The sequence below is a fragment of the Marmota flaviventris genome, chromosome 13 (genome assembly GCF_047511675.1).
Source record: "Marmota flaviventris isolate mMarFla1 chromosome 13, mMarFla1.hap1, whole genome shotgun sequence".
Taxonomy (NCBI): domain Eukaryota; kingdom Metazoa; phylum Chordata; class Mammalia; order Rodentia; family Sciuridae; genus Marmota; species Marmota flaviventris.
The window spans coordinates 81,757,914-81,774,515 of record NC_092510.1 but is presented as its reverse complement, the minus strand read 5'-3'; the positions used below and the strand labels follow the sequence as shown (position 1 = coordinate 81,774,515).

Sequence of the window (16,602 nt, the reverse complement as noted above, 5' to 3'; positions counted from 1 at the left end):
GTTCTTTGCAGGTTTCTGCTTTGTCAGTGGTTGAAGGAAGTTTATACAATACTTCCTGCTCCAACTGAGCTAAGTGTAAAATGAAAACAATTCTAGAAGGTTAGATAGCTTTAAGGTTAAGGGTTACAAAGCTCCAGCCTTGGGGGAAAAAAAAAAAACTCTCTCCCTTACTTCTTTTGGCCAATCCTGACTAATAAAACTAAATTCTTCTCATACACAATGACATTACTACTATTAAGAATATAAACAGGGCCAGGGTTATAGTTCAGAGGTAGAGCACTTGCCTAGCACAGGTGAGGCACTGGATTTGATCCTCAGCATCACATAAAAATAAATAAATAAAATTAAGGTTTGTGTCCATCTACAATTAAAAAAAATTTTTAAAGAATATGAGCACATTGAAAACCTATAGTGTAAAAAGCATTATTAATATTTTTGGCTTCTAAATTATATTGAATTCTTATTAACTCTCTTACTTCCCCAGAATACTCCATTTCTACAATTTGAATTTCCTTTGAATCAAGGGTTGATGCTAATATACCAGTTGTCATTGGTGATGTGATAGAGCAACTTAATGAAGCTGAGGGCCACAGACTGGAAACACTGCCCTTCTGTCTTTGTGTGTGTGTGTGTGTGTGTGTGTGCAAAACTACTGTATTTACAAAAATGGCACAAAAGTTAATTCAACAGTTGATGCACATGCATACTTCATTCACATCTTCAACAATGAAAGGCACTTAACACTACAAAACTAAATAAAAATACTAGCTTCAATGGCAGCTGTTAAGCACTGAAGTCACATAAGTTACACCAGAATGGGCAAATCTTGCCCAAGTAAAATTCTATTGTTAAAGCTGAAACAGGTTTAAGGCCATACAAGTTCAAGCACAGTTATACAAATCTTTCAAAGCCCCTCCTATTTTCATTTGAATTTGTGATCTTTCTTCAAACTTGTGGCTTAAACTTCTGTTTGATAAAATCCAGAAGGAAAATACAGAAGAAATCAATACAGAGGTTACATTAAATAAGAGTAACATACACAGCTATAATTAAGATAAGCGAGGAAGGCAAAACATTAAAATCGTAAAATTTGCTTATTACTTGTTGGAACCTATATTAGGAGTTAGGTGATATATACAAATATTTTCAAGTAGATTACTTATGTTGCTCTAACACGTCCTTTTCATCAGTGCACTGTTAAAACTAATCAAAACCTCTACACATGTATATTCCCTTACAACAGCAGCACACACTATCGCTACCTGCAAAGCCGTCAGTCTCATTTAAATGACTTAGTGAATGAAAGGAATAAAAAGTGGATAAGTAACATATGAGGAGAAATAATGGGAATTAGAACATTCATGCAGGTCAGCTCTTTTAATCAGCCAGCCAGCTTGCTAGCAACAAGGGATGGTTTCCGTTGAGGAAGGTCCTGTGGAGTGGGAATATGGTCACCAGTGACCTCTGTCTTATCCGGGGCTGCAGTAGCAAGTTGCTTATTCTTCATCTTTGCTTTTGCAGAAAGCATGTTGTAATCCCCAGAATCAAAATATTTTTGCCCTTTCTGCAATCGTTTCCTTAAAAAATCTGAACCTCCAGGCTTTTGCCCCAGGTGAGGGATACCTTGCTTTTAATTTTGCTTCTTCAGCTTTCTCTGGACTAGTCACTTTATCTTCCATTTCCTTCTGCTCCTCCGCCGAGGCTGCCTCCGGGACTTCCAAGGACAGAGCGTTCCCTCTGCCCAGCCCCCTTGGGTCTTCTCTAGGTCACGAAGGAAGCGTGTTGGGTTTAGATCTTGAACTTTGCTCTTCAGAATGGCTGCCAGGACTGGTGGGTCTCTTGGGCTCCCAGCTGATCCAATGCTGATAAAGATTGGTTGCTGAGGTGCTTATAAAGTGGACACAGCTGCTCCAGACTTTTCCAACTTCATCCCCCACATCTGGAGCTGCTGGCCTGGCTCTGGAAGAAAAATCTGAAGATTCTCTTAACAATCGTGAATTGCAAATATGAACAGGCTACTAAAATACAGGCATGTGGGGCATGTTTTTCCCCACCCAGCATCTGTCCTTCTTTTCCCACTCAGCCTGATTTCTTCCTATAGGCATGTTTCTCCCACACTATGTGAAAGCTTACCAGGACAGTAAAACCAAAGCCACCATCTGCCGGAGAAGCTGAAGGTGCCCCTGTGGGCTCCTACAGAATCCTGGGTTCTGGAGAATTGCCTCCAGCCTACCCCAGTAGTGGAGCACGTGACCAAGGTATGGTATAATATGTAGCCATGGCAACCTAGTGACTCACCCGGAACCAATAGGATACAATAAGACTTAGGCACGGACTATCTCTGCTCTTTATCATTGGATTTGAAGTGACTAAATGACTACCACAACCAAGAAGCCTGTTTGAAAATAAGGCAAATCGGAGAATGTACAACCAAAAGACCAAAAAAGAAAGATGGGTCCTGGTGACACTGCTTGACCTCCTTCATCAAGACATTACTGAAGCCAGCCCTCCCTCTGAAATTTCCTCTTCTAGGTCAATTTGATTGCTGTCACATGGAACACAGCTCTAACTGTCGATATGGGTTCTCCCCATGTGCCCAAATGAGACCATCCAGAATCAAATGTGGTCTCAGGCGAGAGGCAGAGTTCACTTTTGGAGCAGTATTAGGGTATGACAAGTCATCCCACGTGGGTGCCTCTGTCTCCTTCCCTGGCTCAGGAACATCCCTACCTGCCCTAGAGACTCATATGGTCACAGTGCAAATAGCAGATCAATTCACTTTTTGCTACATATTTAAGCCTTGGATAGTCAAACCACATTTTTCATTGAAGAGCTCATGGCTTTTTTTCAGGGAGAAATGATTAGAAGTTAAAACTCAAATTTGTTTGTATTCGATGAATAAACGTTCAAAAGTATAACTTAACAAAATCTAACCCTGAACTCAAGATTGAATCCTGCTGCACTGTAGGTTTGTTTATTTTTCTTGGGAGGGACTGGTATTCATTTGGCTATATGTTTCAACTATCAGATTTCTCCTGAAAAAGCTAATGATTTCCTGAGAAAATGACTCAGTGTGACATTATTTTTTGTGACAACAATAAATTTCCTGTAAACTGAAAAAGTAATAAACTTCCCATAAGTTGTAAAAGTGCTATTGAAAGGGAGAAAAAAAAAAAAAAAACCCTCAGTGTTTCCACACTTCTTTAGGAACTATAGTAACAAAGAAACTGGTACTATAAAATATGACATTTTATCATTAGGCGAATTATTTAGTAGTTTCTGGAATCATCAAGAAATAAAACAGAAAGGAACCTGATGTAAGTAGAGATGAAACCCCTATTCCTTAGTCCTTGTATTTCTACAAGAAAATTTTGGCTTCCAAGAAAGTACGATTATAGCTGCACATATAATCTTGTTCTCAGTCCAGTGTCTTGAAGAAAAATCGGATACTTGGATCTCTGTGGTCTGACCCATGAGTCTTCTTCCCAATTGATTACAAGCTCTTGAAGAAGATGGGGGTGTGGTGAGTTACCTCTACTATGGCCCCCCCAAATCAGACAGTGCTTGAGAGAGGAACTGAGAAAAATGTGATATGCCTGGAGAGAGAGCAGGTTACAGGTGGAAAGCAGCATGAGATGAGGTCATGGAACAGGTAAGGACCAGATCACCTGTGGTCTTGTCACGGGTCTTCGTCAGTATCTGAGTTTTTATTCAGAGACCAGTGGAAAAACAAATCACTCGGGGGTTTCAAGTAAACTAGTGACAAGCTCAAGCTTACATCCTGGTTGTCTGCAGAATGGGTTAAAGAAATGCAAGCAGAGGCAGAAAGATGGATTAAAAGGGTGTGGCTGTGATCTAGATCCGAGATGAAGTAGTCAGAACTGGGGTGGTGACAGTGAAAGTAGAAATTAAGAAATGTGGATTAGTTGAAAACATTTTGTCATATGGGATGGGCACAAAACATTATGTATTCTATCTGGCAGATACTACTGGTTATGTCCCACCACAATCCATTCTTCTCTATAATACACAGAATCCATGCATGTTACCTGGGCACATGGCTACCTGGAACAAAGGTTATACTTCCTAGCCCCTCTTCTAGCTAGATCCAGCCTTATAACTAAATTCTAATCCATGATGAGGGTGTGACATGTACAACTTCTGGGACAGAGCTCTAGTTCCTTTTCTCCTCCCATCCTGATGCTCAGCACAAGGAATTTATGACAAAACTGTCTCTTGAACCATGAAAATAAGGACTGGGGCACATGGCTTACCAAGGCTGGTCACAGAGAGTCCTCCAATCCCTCCCTATAAGTACACCAATTTGCAATATAAGTTTGATATTTCTTCCTCCAAGGGTGGAGTTTTTTCCTACATCCCTAGAAATCTCACTGGTCCTTACTTTCTTTGGCCAGTAGATTCCGCAGAAGGGATGCTGTGAGACTTTCGAACCTAAACCTCAAGAAGCCTGGAAGTTTCCACCCTCACCATCTCCCAACACTGTCTAGATACCACCACATAAAGAGACCTCGTCTGACCTATTGGCAGATGAAGGGTTGTGCCCAGGAGACCCATGCACTCCAGCCAACCGCCTGCATGAACCACACCAAACACAACATTAGATTCTTTAATATTTAAATTAAATTTCCCGGTTTTATTATTTAAAATTTTTATCAGACCTGAAGTTTAGATGAGTTAATATAAAAAATTCTTAAATTTGAAGTTAAACATTTTTGTGGGGGGCGGTTCTGGGGATTGAACTCAGGGCATCCTACCACTGAGCCACAACCCCAGCCCATTTTTTTGTATTCTATTTAGAGTCAGGGTCTCACTGAGTTGCTTTGTACCTCACTTTTGCTGAGGCTGACTTTGAACTCTGGATCCTCCTGTCTCAGCCTCCCAAGCTGCTGGGATTAAAAGGAATGCGTCACCACATCCGGCTGAAGTTAAACTTTTTTTTTTTTTTTTTAATCAAAGAAAACAGTTTGCAAATCAAGATGGAAAATTGCCCAATTAGTCCTCTCCTTCTTTTATTCATACTTTAAATACTTAAATGCATTTATGCTTCTTATCTATTATTTGATTATAGTTAATTTTGATCAGCATAGAAGTGAAGCTATGATGGAAAACAAAATTTGTGGTTTAAACACAATTAATCCAAATAATATTAGATTTCATAATTATTTTAGCTGAAATACTGTGATTCCACTACAAGTTCTTCCTTTTTGGCCATTTATAGTTTTGTTTGTTTTCTTATCTTTTTGCAGTGCCGAGCCTCACATTTGCAAGGCAAGAACTCTACCATTGAACTACACCACTAGCCTAAGTTATATAAATATACTTTATATTTTTTTTTCCATTTTTATCTGAAAAGTGACTTTCCAGACCACCGTTTGTGAATTCTCAGAAATAAATTTGTTAATTCAATAATAACAATAACCATTTTTTAACAACAATTTTACATGAATCAGGTTCCCCACGGTATTTTTTAACAGCAAAATGAAGACAACCTCATGTCTGAGGAGTGCTATGCACCATACATTTTTAAATCATGTTGTCTCTTCAATTCCTCTTTGCTAATGAATTTTAGATGAATTAATATTTAAAAAATCAAGGACTTAATCAAGGACTGACCCTGTTCCCCTAGGAGGAGTGTTATCAGGGACTCTAGGCTTCACATACTTGTGCCAACTTAACAGTGATAAACAGAAGCTAAAGGCCATAACAGCATAAAAATCCAATAACAATGAGTTACATTTTGACCTGTGTCACCTTGACTGTATCCTCAGAGTTGCCATGGTCAGAAACAAGCATTTAATTACTTCTTTATAGTCAAGGGATTTCTAAATTGTTCCAGGACTCAGATCCTGGAGAGCCATATAATACAATTGAACTTGTACTTCTTTTATGTCTAAAAAAAAAAAATCCAATCACATAACTCTCTCATGAGATCTATCTCTTTCCCTAAAAGCTAAACCTATTCACAAGAAGAATTGTGCATAGCTGGGTTGTTGAGGGCCACGGAATGATTTGGCACACCAATGTCTTTATAATTAAGGGTCAGGTAAATAAAAAATACATACTTTCTGACTAGTGGATAGAGTTAAGCAAGTTTTCTTCCCTGCAAGAGCCAGGTTGATTCTTGGCTGAAGACCAGTTGTTAATGGTACTGGGCAAGGACATTCCTCCTGTGTCTACCCATGCCCTTAGGAGGGAGAAGTTCCCAAATGTGATGGCAGGAACCGGACTCACTTCTATTGGAAATAGTTTCTTTCTTTTCCATTTCTCTTTTTATGTTTTACAAAGAATAATTATATGCATTGGAATAATTGGTGAAAGCTGAATGGATATCCTTATTCCCTACCGCCCCCCCACACTTTTTTTTTAACAGTTCAGTTGTTTTCAGTATATTCCAAAGTTATACAATCCTCACAATTATCAAATTTCAGAATATTTTCAAGACCTAAAAAAGATGTTTTTTAAAAAAACAAACAAACAAAAAAATAAAAACAAAGAAACTCCTACAGACCCATTAGTAGTCATTGCCCACTCTTACTCCCCGTAGTTCCTAGAAAAAAAACTAAGGTACTTACTGACAGTATGGATTTGCCTATTTTGTACATTTCATGTAAATGGAATAATATACTATGTGGTCTTTTCTGTCTAGTCCGTTCACTTAGCATAATGTTTTCCAAGTTCATCCATGTTGTGGCATATATCAGAACTGTATTATCATGAGATCTATGATATTTTATTATGGCCAAATAATTTTCCATTGTATGAGTTTCCTACTTTTGTTATCCCTTCCTCGGTGAATGGACATTTGGGTTATTTCTACATTTTGACTATTGAGAATGATGCTACTCTAAATATTCATGCAAGTTTTTGTGTGCTCACGTGTTTTCGTCTTGGGTATATATCTGGGAATATGATTGCTAGCTCATATGGTGACTGGTTTTGACTACTGAGGAACTATCAAACTGCTTTCCACAGCAGTTTTGACCATTTTTCATTCCCACCAACAATGTCTAAGGGTTAGAATTTCCCCACATCCTGCCCAATACTTGTCTGCCTTTTTTTATTATAGCCATCTTAGTAAAGTAGTATCTTTTTCTGGTTTTGTGATGCACTTCCACATGGCTACTGGTGTTGGCCATATTTTCATGTGCTTATTAGCCACTGGCAAACCTTCTTTAGAAAAATGTCTTTTCTTTTTTATTATATTTTTACTTTTTTTTTTTTAGTTTTTTGGCGGACACAACATCTTTGTTTGTATGTGGTGCTGAGGATCGAACCCAGGCCGCATGCGTGCCAGGCGAGCGCGCTACCACTCGAGCCACATCCCCAGCCCGGAAAAATGTCTTTTCAAATCCTTTGCTTATTTTATTTAAATGGCTTGTCTTTTATGTTGAGATTTCTTTATATATTCTAAAGGCAAGTCCTTTATCAGACATACGACTTACAAATATTTTCTCCTATTCTGTGGGTTATTTTTTTTTTCATTTCCTTGATGATGCTCTTTGAGGCACAAAATGTTTTAATTTTGAAGAAAGCCAACACATCTATTTCTTGTATGTTGCGTAATCTTTAGGCATCATGTCTAAGAAATCTTTGCCTAACCTGAGGTCACAAAAATTGATACTCAATGTTTCCTCCTAGGAGTTTTATAGTTCTAGATCTTTGATAAATTGAGTTAATTTTTTGTAAATGGTGTGAGATTGGGACCAACTTTATCCTTTTGCATGTGCCCCAGGACCATTAAACTCCATTTAATGGTAGGTTCATTGTATAAATCATGTACTTCTTTTATTGAATGTATACCCTAGAAATTCTTTGTGAATTTTGTATATGGAGATTATATCCCGCATCCTTGCTGAAACTATTAGTTTTAATAGTATTTGTCCCTCAAGATTTTCTCTATCCAGAATCATGTCATCTACAAAGAGAAAGTTTTCTTCCCTTCCAATCTGGATGTCTTTTACTCGTTTTTTCTTGACTAATTGCTCTCATGAGATTCTGCAGTATAATATTGACTTGAAGTGGTGAGAGCAGATATCCTTGTAATTTACCTGATCTGAGGTTGTGCATATTCTTACCCTACATTTCTGAGCTATGTGCAGTCTTGAAGCATTACTGTGGATGGCTTGGATCTTGCTGGGTGGTCCTTTGTAATGAATCCATCAGATCTGTTTCCTTGTAGTTTTCCCTCTGTGTTTTACTATAGTTTGGATCTTAAATGCCCCCTAAAGGTCCATGTGTTGATGACTTGGTCCCCAGCCCATGGTGGTGTAGGGAGCTGGTGGAACCTTTAGAAAGTGGGGCCTAGTTCAAAGGAAGTTGGGTTATCATGATGTGGACTTGAAGGGGATATTAGGACCCCGGCCCCTTTCTCTCTCTCTCTCTTCCCTTCTTTTGCACACATGTGCATGCGTTCATGCATTTCCTGGCTGCCAGAAGGGGAGCAGCTTTGCTCCACCGTGCACTCTCCATCATGATGTTCTGCCTTGCCCAAAACTGACCATGGACTGAAACTTCTGAAACCACAAGCCAAAATAAACCTTTCCTCCTCATATGTTTATCTCAGGCATATTGCCACAGTGACAAATCAGACTGATATGGTAGTTCTCAAAGTCTCTGAATTTAGGATGAGCTTAGAAAGGCACCCAGTTAGATTGTCTTGTTTAGCAGCTACATCCTATTTAAAAGCTACTTTTATACCCACTCTTGCTTTAGACATTCTTACAACTTGCAAGGCACAAATCAGAGCACAATCTAAATGTTTCAATTTATTTCATCTATATTGCATTGTAAATGTATTTTTGTGTCCTTAAGGATGGCTCTTGTCCCTAGGAAGGATTATTCAGAGACTACACGTTTTTACTATTTAAATCAACTTTATTGGAAGTATAGTTGTACCCATAATAAATAAAATATACCCACTTTAGTGCATTTTTCCTTGATTGTGGAAATGTAATGAGCTATATACCACAAAAAAGTTTTCCTATTCCTCTTTCTACATAGGTCCTCCCACCCAAGTACCTTGGACTCTTTCTGTCACTATAAACCTACCTATTCTAGAATCTCATATGAATGGATTCTTACAATCTTTAGGGTCTGACTTCTTCCGCTCAGCCATGTATTTATAATCATTCATGTTATTGTGTGTGTTGTTTAAAAGTACTCTATTGTAAACTAGAACACAAAGACATTTTTTGTTGGGGACTTGTCCAATACTATGCCTATAAAAAGTTATTTAATCTTTGCTGAATTGAAAACAATTTTAAACAGGTATAACATGGGATATATAATATGCATTTATATATAGTGATTATGCGATTTACAAGAAGAGATTGTATAACCATAACTTAACAGATTTCATTATCAACCTATGGCAAAATAAATATGTTGATCATTCGATCGTCTCAGAAAATGACAGCAGTCATGCTATGATTGGTTCCTGCCTGAAGATACAGCCCTGAACCTTCCAACCTCAAAAGTGTTGTGAACCATGGCATACTCTTAGAAAGGGGCTTCTCGTTTTCAAATTGCAATCAGTGATCCTTGTAAAGTTTCACCTATGAGGACTCAATTATTCAGATTTTTTTTATTTTGTATCAATGATGTAATTATTGTATCTTACATTTTATGTTATTAACAGTTAGTAATATAAAGCAGTGTAATTTCTAACTTCATAGGATTTAGTTATCAGGATATGTTTAAACAAAATCTGATATATACTAGGTATTCTAAAAGACATCATTATTAAAATATCAAAATGTTGAAAATTTGAAAAAAAAATAAATAAATAAAAGTACTCTATTGAATTCACCTACCACATTTATCATTTCATCTGTTGAGGGACATTTGGGTTATTAATAGTGTGAGGCTATTGTGAATAAAGCTGCTGTGGGAATTCTTATGTAATTCTTGGTGTGAATACATATTTTTAAATTATTTGGGGTAAGTACCTAGAAGTAAAATTACTGGGTCATATGGTAATGTTTGTCTAAGTTTATTTTATTTTATTTACTAAACTGTTTTCAAAGTGATTGTACAATTTTACATTCCAATCAGTAATATATGAATAATCTCTAGTGAATCCACAATCTGACCAACATTTGGTGGTTTGGTTTTTGTTTTTGTTAAACTTTATCAGTTTAGGGGGTACACAGTAGTAGTTCATAGCTAGGCAAGAGTTCTGCCCCTAATTTCTTTATTTTTTATTTTTTGGTCCTGGGGATTGAACATAGTGGCATTCTACTCCTGAACTAGATCTCCCAACTCCCCTGTCTTTTTTTTTTTTCCAATTTTTTTATTTTGAGTCAAAGTCTTACTAAGTTGCTGGGGCTAGTCTGGTACTTTTGGTCCTCCTGTCTCAGCCTCACAAGTCAATGGGATTACAGGCATACAACATCATGCTTGACATATCCTTAACATTTTTTTTTGAGGTGAGGTAAAGTCAATTTATTAATTTTTTTCCTTTCATAATTGGTGATTTGTGTCTTCCTTAAAAATAAATAAATAAATTGTCTACCCCAAGATTGTAATAGAAGTTGCACAGTAAATTTTAATTAATTTTGTTGCATACTGTGTGATGACCAACAGTCAAGTTACACTTTTTTTTTCAAAATAAGAATAATAATAATTGTAATCCCAGCAACTCAGAAGGCTGAGACAGGAGGATCACAAGTTCAAATCCAGCCTCAGCAACTTAGTGAGGCCCTAAGCAACTCAGTAAGACCCTGTCTCTAATAAAATATATTTTAAAAAAGGGCTGGGACAATTCACAATAGCTCAACTGTGGAATCAACCTACATGCCCTTCAGTTGATGAATGGATAAAGAAAATGTGGTATATATAAACAATGGAATACTATTCAGCATTAAAAGAGAATAAAATCATGGCATTTGCAAGTAAGTGGATGGAGTTGGAGAATATAATGCTAAGTGAAGTAAGCCAATCCAAAAAAAACAAATGCTAAATGTTTTCTCTGATATAAGGAAGCTGATTCATAGTGGGGTTGGCGGGGAGCATGGGAGGATTAGACAAACTCTAGATAGAGCAAAGGGGAGGTTGGGGAAGGGAGGGGGGAATAAGGGTAGAAAAGATGGTGGAATGAGATGGACTTCATTACCCTAAGCACATGTATAAAGACATGAATGGTGTGGCTCTACTTTGCATACAACCAGAGACATGAAAAATTGTGCTCTATATGTATAATATGAATTGTAATGCATTCTGCTGTCATATATAACAAATTACAATGATGATGATGATGATGATAATGATAATAATAATAAAGAGGCTGGGGATATGGCTCGGTGGATAACCACCCATTTTCAATTCTTGGTCCAAAAAAATAAGATGAAATAATAACAACAACAACAATAATGAAGTTTTCCCCTAAAGTTCATGAAATTGTTTTTTATCTTTTATTTTTTTTCACATCTTCATACATGTATTTTGTATAATGATGACCGTCTCCTTCCACCATCCTTGCTATTCCCCTTCTCCCTCCTTTTCCCTCTGTTTTTTATCTTTTAATGTTTTGTTTTTATTTTTTGTGATACTAGGGATTGAACCCAGCAACACTCTACCACTAAGCTACATCCCCAGTCCTTTTTATTTAGTTTTTATTTTGACAGGGTCTCACTAATTTGCCAAGGCTGGCCTTGAACTAGCCATTCTCCTGCCTAAGTCTCCTGAGTCTGTGGGATTACAGGGTTATGTCACCATGGATGGCCTCTGTGGGATTTTTGAAGGAGTCTGGAAGCAGCAATAGAAAGCATTTTCCAGACTTTCTGGCCGTGGTATGGGTGGTGGTGGTGGTGGGGGGGTGGTCATACTGTGACATACACTGAGATGAGATAAGCAAAAGTTTAAAGTAAAAAAAAAAAAAAATCTGAGAATACAATGGTGCTTACCAAACCCAGAGGGTTCTAAGGTGCACAGTGGAATACAACAAGCAGTAGTGTGTAGATCAATTATTCACAGGGGTTATTATATTATCTGAAACTTGATTAAAATACTTAGCATTATGTGCATATATAAATATATCACAGTGAATTCCACCTTTATGTATATGCATAAAGCACCAATCAAAAATAAATAAATAAATGAGCAAAAGGGAGATCAGTAGAGGAGAACTGGGGGACAGAGAAGGAAAGGGAAAGAGGAGGCACCAGGGACCAATTAGAGTAAATCAAATTCCACACATATATGATTTTTGTCAAAATGAACCCAACTATTATGTATAACTATAATGTTCTAATTAAAAAAAATAAAATAGCATTGAGGGGCTGGATGTAGTTCAGTGATAGAGCACTTGGCTAGCATGCACAGGGCTCTGGGTTCTATTCTCAGCACCCCAAAAGGAAAGGAAAGGAAAAACATACTCTGCATGGAAAGTGTGATATATATTTATGTGTCAACTACTTTTTAAAATCCAAACAGTTTATATTTAGACTATTGTAATCTATGGTGGTCAGAAACTAGCATAAAGGATGTTAGGTGTTTTTTAACTGGTGAAATGAAGGGAATTAGAGATTTGTGAATGAGCTGGAAGATCGTCCTGGTTCTTCTTTTTCTCCATGAATAGAGCAGAATTGGCAAAACCAGGTGTGGTGGTGGTGCATGCCTGTAATCCCAGTAGCTGGGGAGGCTGAAACCAAAGGATTGCAAGTTCAAAGCCAGCCTCAGCAAGTCATCAAAGACCCATGCAACTTAAGGAGATCCTGTCTCAAAATTAAAAAATAAAAAGGTGGGGGATGAAGCTCAGAGGTTAAGCACCCCTGATTTTAATCCCTGGTACCAACAACAACAACAAAAAAAATCAATGAGCTCTTGGTATGATGAAATGACCTCTTTGAACTTCATTTTCTTCCCTGCAAAATGGGGAACATAGTATCTATCTCCTAAGGGGACCTTGAGCAGAAGGAGACACACCTGGCTCTGGCTCTGAACTGACATAAGGATTTTCCCTCAAGTATTTATTTGTTGCTTTTCCTTCTACCGTTTTATCATAATACTTTGAACTTATTTCATGTCTCTTATTTTATGTCCTCATCTCAACTCTTTTAAATATGGTTCCAAAATCTACTTCAAAACACTGTGATCTCCCCAGGTCTGTCTGGGTGTGCTCCAGGACTCTCTAGTATCATCCATCAATTCCAGGTACGTCAAATTAAGTGGTCAAAGAAATCTGAGACCTGAGCTGGTCGTGATGGCACACGCCTGTAATCCCAGCAGTCTGGGAGGCTGAGACAGAAGGATCTCGAGTTCAAGCCAACCTCAGCAACAGCGAGGGGTTAAGCAACTCAGTGAGACCCAGTTCTAATAAAATACAAAATTGGGCTGGGGATGTGGCTCAATGGTTGAGTGCCCCTGAGTTCAATCCCTGGTACCCACCCCCCAACCCCCCAAAAAAAGAAATCTGAGATCTGAGAAAAGCTTGCTTCAGAAGCCCTGTGGTTGTGTTCCCTTCAAACTAGGCTGAGTCCCCAAACAAAGATAGCCAATCTAGTTCTCCTGTCTCTCATGGAGCCTCAACTGAGCTGACTCAGAAACCTGAAGCAAGCTCATCACCCATCCTCCTCCTCCTCCTCCTCCTCCTCCTCCTCCTTTTTGGTACTGGGGATTAAATTCAGGGGCATTTGACCACGGGGCCACATGTCCCAGCCCTATTTTTTTTTAATATCTTTATTTTGTTTACTTATTTTTATGTGGTGCTGAGGACAGAACCCAGTGCCTCACGTGTGAGGCAAGCGCTCTGCCACTGAGCCACAAGCCCAGCCCCACCCAGCCCTATTTTGTATTTTATTTAAAGACAGGGTCTCACTTGAGTTGCATAGCCTAGCGCCTAACTTTTGCTGAGTCTTTTTTGACGATCTTTCGCGATCCTCCTGCCTCAGCCTCCCAAGCTGCTGTGATTACAGGCATGTGCTACTGCGCCTGGCTTATTTCTGCTCTTCTTGACAACATGAAAACATCCTTTTTGCTCCTCTAGTATCCATCTCCCCTTCACTGGTAATCCCCTAGATTTTCTCTACTGATCCAACATTTCAAGCAAGGTTAACTCCACCTTGTTCTGCGCACCCCCCCCCCCATGCCAATCAATGAAGATCAACCTTTGGGACATTTAGAATGAGAAGGATGTTATTCCTGCAGAGATGCCCAATCAAAGGAACTGAAGCCTGGCACTGACTGGGCCACTCTTGGGTAAGGCCGACAGCCTACCTGAGAATAAAACATGATAGTTTTAGGCAACTGGAGCTCCTGACAATAGGAGTTCCTAATTCTCTTTTGGGTTTATGACAGTTTTAGCTAGATTTCCTTGCAACTCGGAGTTCTGATTCATATATGAAGCCAATTCCCCAAGTAAGGACCTTTTTATTCCCCTTCCCATTTCTTCCTCCTCTTGCCCCTATAACTTCTCTGCCCAAATGGGTTCCACTCTGGGCTGTCCCAAACAAGTTTCCCGTGCCTACAAATTAAATCCTAAGGACTCAGTTTCCCATGGCCCTGGGGGAAGGGGCACTTCCTTCTTAGGACCAGATCTAGCCCTTTTCTTCCACCCTTGGAGACATGATTCTCTTCTTCCTTTGAGAATCATGTTACAGAGCTCACTGTTCATTACAAATTTCCTGATCACTTAATTTACTCAGGAGTAACACCTGTTTTAGTCTCCCATTTCACCCGAGCTCTGACATCATTCCAGTTGGGTTCCCCTGCTCAACAGCTTGTATGTGGCATACACTACCCACCAGGCCCAGTTCAAAGTACATATACAGTATTTTAGCTCACTCAACCCTTGTAACAGCACAAGGTGCTATTATCCCCATCACAGATGAGGAAGCTGAGACACAGAAAGGCTATTTGCACTGGCCTAGAGTTACCCAAGTGAGGATGAGAATGAGAGTTAATTGCAGTCCAGACTCCCAGTTCCTTATTCTCTATTATTTGTTGCCTCATCTACTCCAGTTTATATTGGTTCTGTGGAGGTGAGAGGGAGTCAGCACTTCCTGCAACTGAGTCACCGGGCATGTGGGAAGTCGCCATAGAGATGTCAGCTGAGGGTGTCCTGGATGCCATCAGAGATCTCTACAGCTCCTCTCCTAGAGCTCAGCGATTTGTTGTCATTGCATATACAAATTCACCAACTAATAGATAAGCCAGAGAAGGGGACTGCAGCTGGACTGAGAACCCAGTGGTACAAGGGAAAGTTACAGATTCGGCTCCCCTAGTGCTCCATGGGACTCCTCCTGCCACAGCAGTCCATACTCTGTTTGTAATGGTTGCTGCATTCAGGGCAGTTCGTTCTCCCTGTGTGTAGGACAGTCCTTAGTATGTGTCCCTGGTGCATATCTTCACCTATGACCCCAAACTACTCAGCCTTCTATAAATTTTGCAAAACTGGTTCAAAAACTCTGGTTTTCTTCCTTCCTTTCTGTTTGAAAGAGCAGGGAGGGGGAATCCAGGAGTTGTTTTCACCACCCCCATCCAAGGGCACCTAGCTGTAGCTTCATCCACAGCTGCTCAGCTCTGAAAAGCCCTCAAGGATTTCCCTCCCAGGCTTCTGGCTCTCATTCTTCTCCAGCACAACAGCTGCTCCACCTCTACTTCCGGCTCTTGACAGGCACTCCCAGCTTCACAACACCAGCTAACAGACTTATCTTACACAACCCCCAGATCCCCAGACCCAGCCTGCACATGCATCCCTGTATCAATACAAACTATTTCAGTGGTCCTGGATTAGAAAATACTCAGGCAACTGTGTAAATATAAGGTAGCCAAGTCAGGCGGCTCAAGATACCAAGCAAGCCTAATTAGTATGCACAACGGCTATCATTAGAACGATTCACTGAGTGCTTACTATGTGCCAAGCACTGTCCTAATCGCTTTATGAGCACTTAATCCCTCAGAACACCACCACCATCATGATTCGCATTTTACAAAAAGCAAAACTGTGACCCCCTGAGATCAGGCCCTGCCCGGCGTTACAACTGTATAACAAAATTGCAGAGCTCATTCCGGCTGCACTTACATCTCACCACCACGCAACTGTCTGCTGGTCAAGAGCCCAGCCAGTCGCCCGGCCGTCTAGAGTACTAAACTGATGTGTCACTCTGGAGCAGTGGGTTCATCGGTGAAAGTGAAAGAAGAGGAAAAGAAGAGAACTGTCGCGGTAAAATCCGGAAAGGAGGCAAGGGCGCTCACACAGACACTTCCTAGTCATCGTTACTCAGCACTTTATGGGGCACTCGGTGCTGGGGAGCCCAAGCAAAGCCAGCCTTTTCGAGGAATCCAGCCCTGCCTGGGCGGTCCCAGGACTGGACATATTTCCAGCCTGGGCGTGTTCAATTTAGGATTAATGACGCCTTCCCAAGTGGCCACGGAGGGACCCTGTGGCTCTGGGATAGCCAACCGCCTCCCACCGCCGTGCGCAGCGCAAGTCCCTCTAGGTCGCTCCACCAGTTCCGCAGATCATTTTCAGCCGGGCAAGGGAAGCGTGGCGCCTAGGTCTCAGGATCCGAGCTGGGGGGCGGGCCCAGAAGCTCCGCTCGGCGCCTGCGCCAGCCGAGGCCCCGCCCCCGCCCGGCTCCG

The 16,602-nt window shown here is 40.0% G+C and overlaps 1 pseudogene; it reads right to left on the bottom strand.

The window, feature by feature from the left end:
* Nucleotides 1-1,358: 1,358 nt before the first annotated feature.
* LOC114098765 (cAMP-regulated phosphoprotein 19 pseudogene) lies at nucleotides 1,359-5,079 on the bottom strand (annotated as a pseudogene).
* Between the last annotated feature and the right edge of the window lie 11,523 nt (nucleotides 5,080-16,602).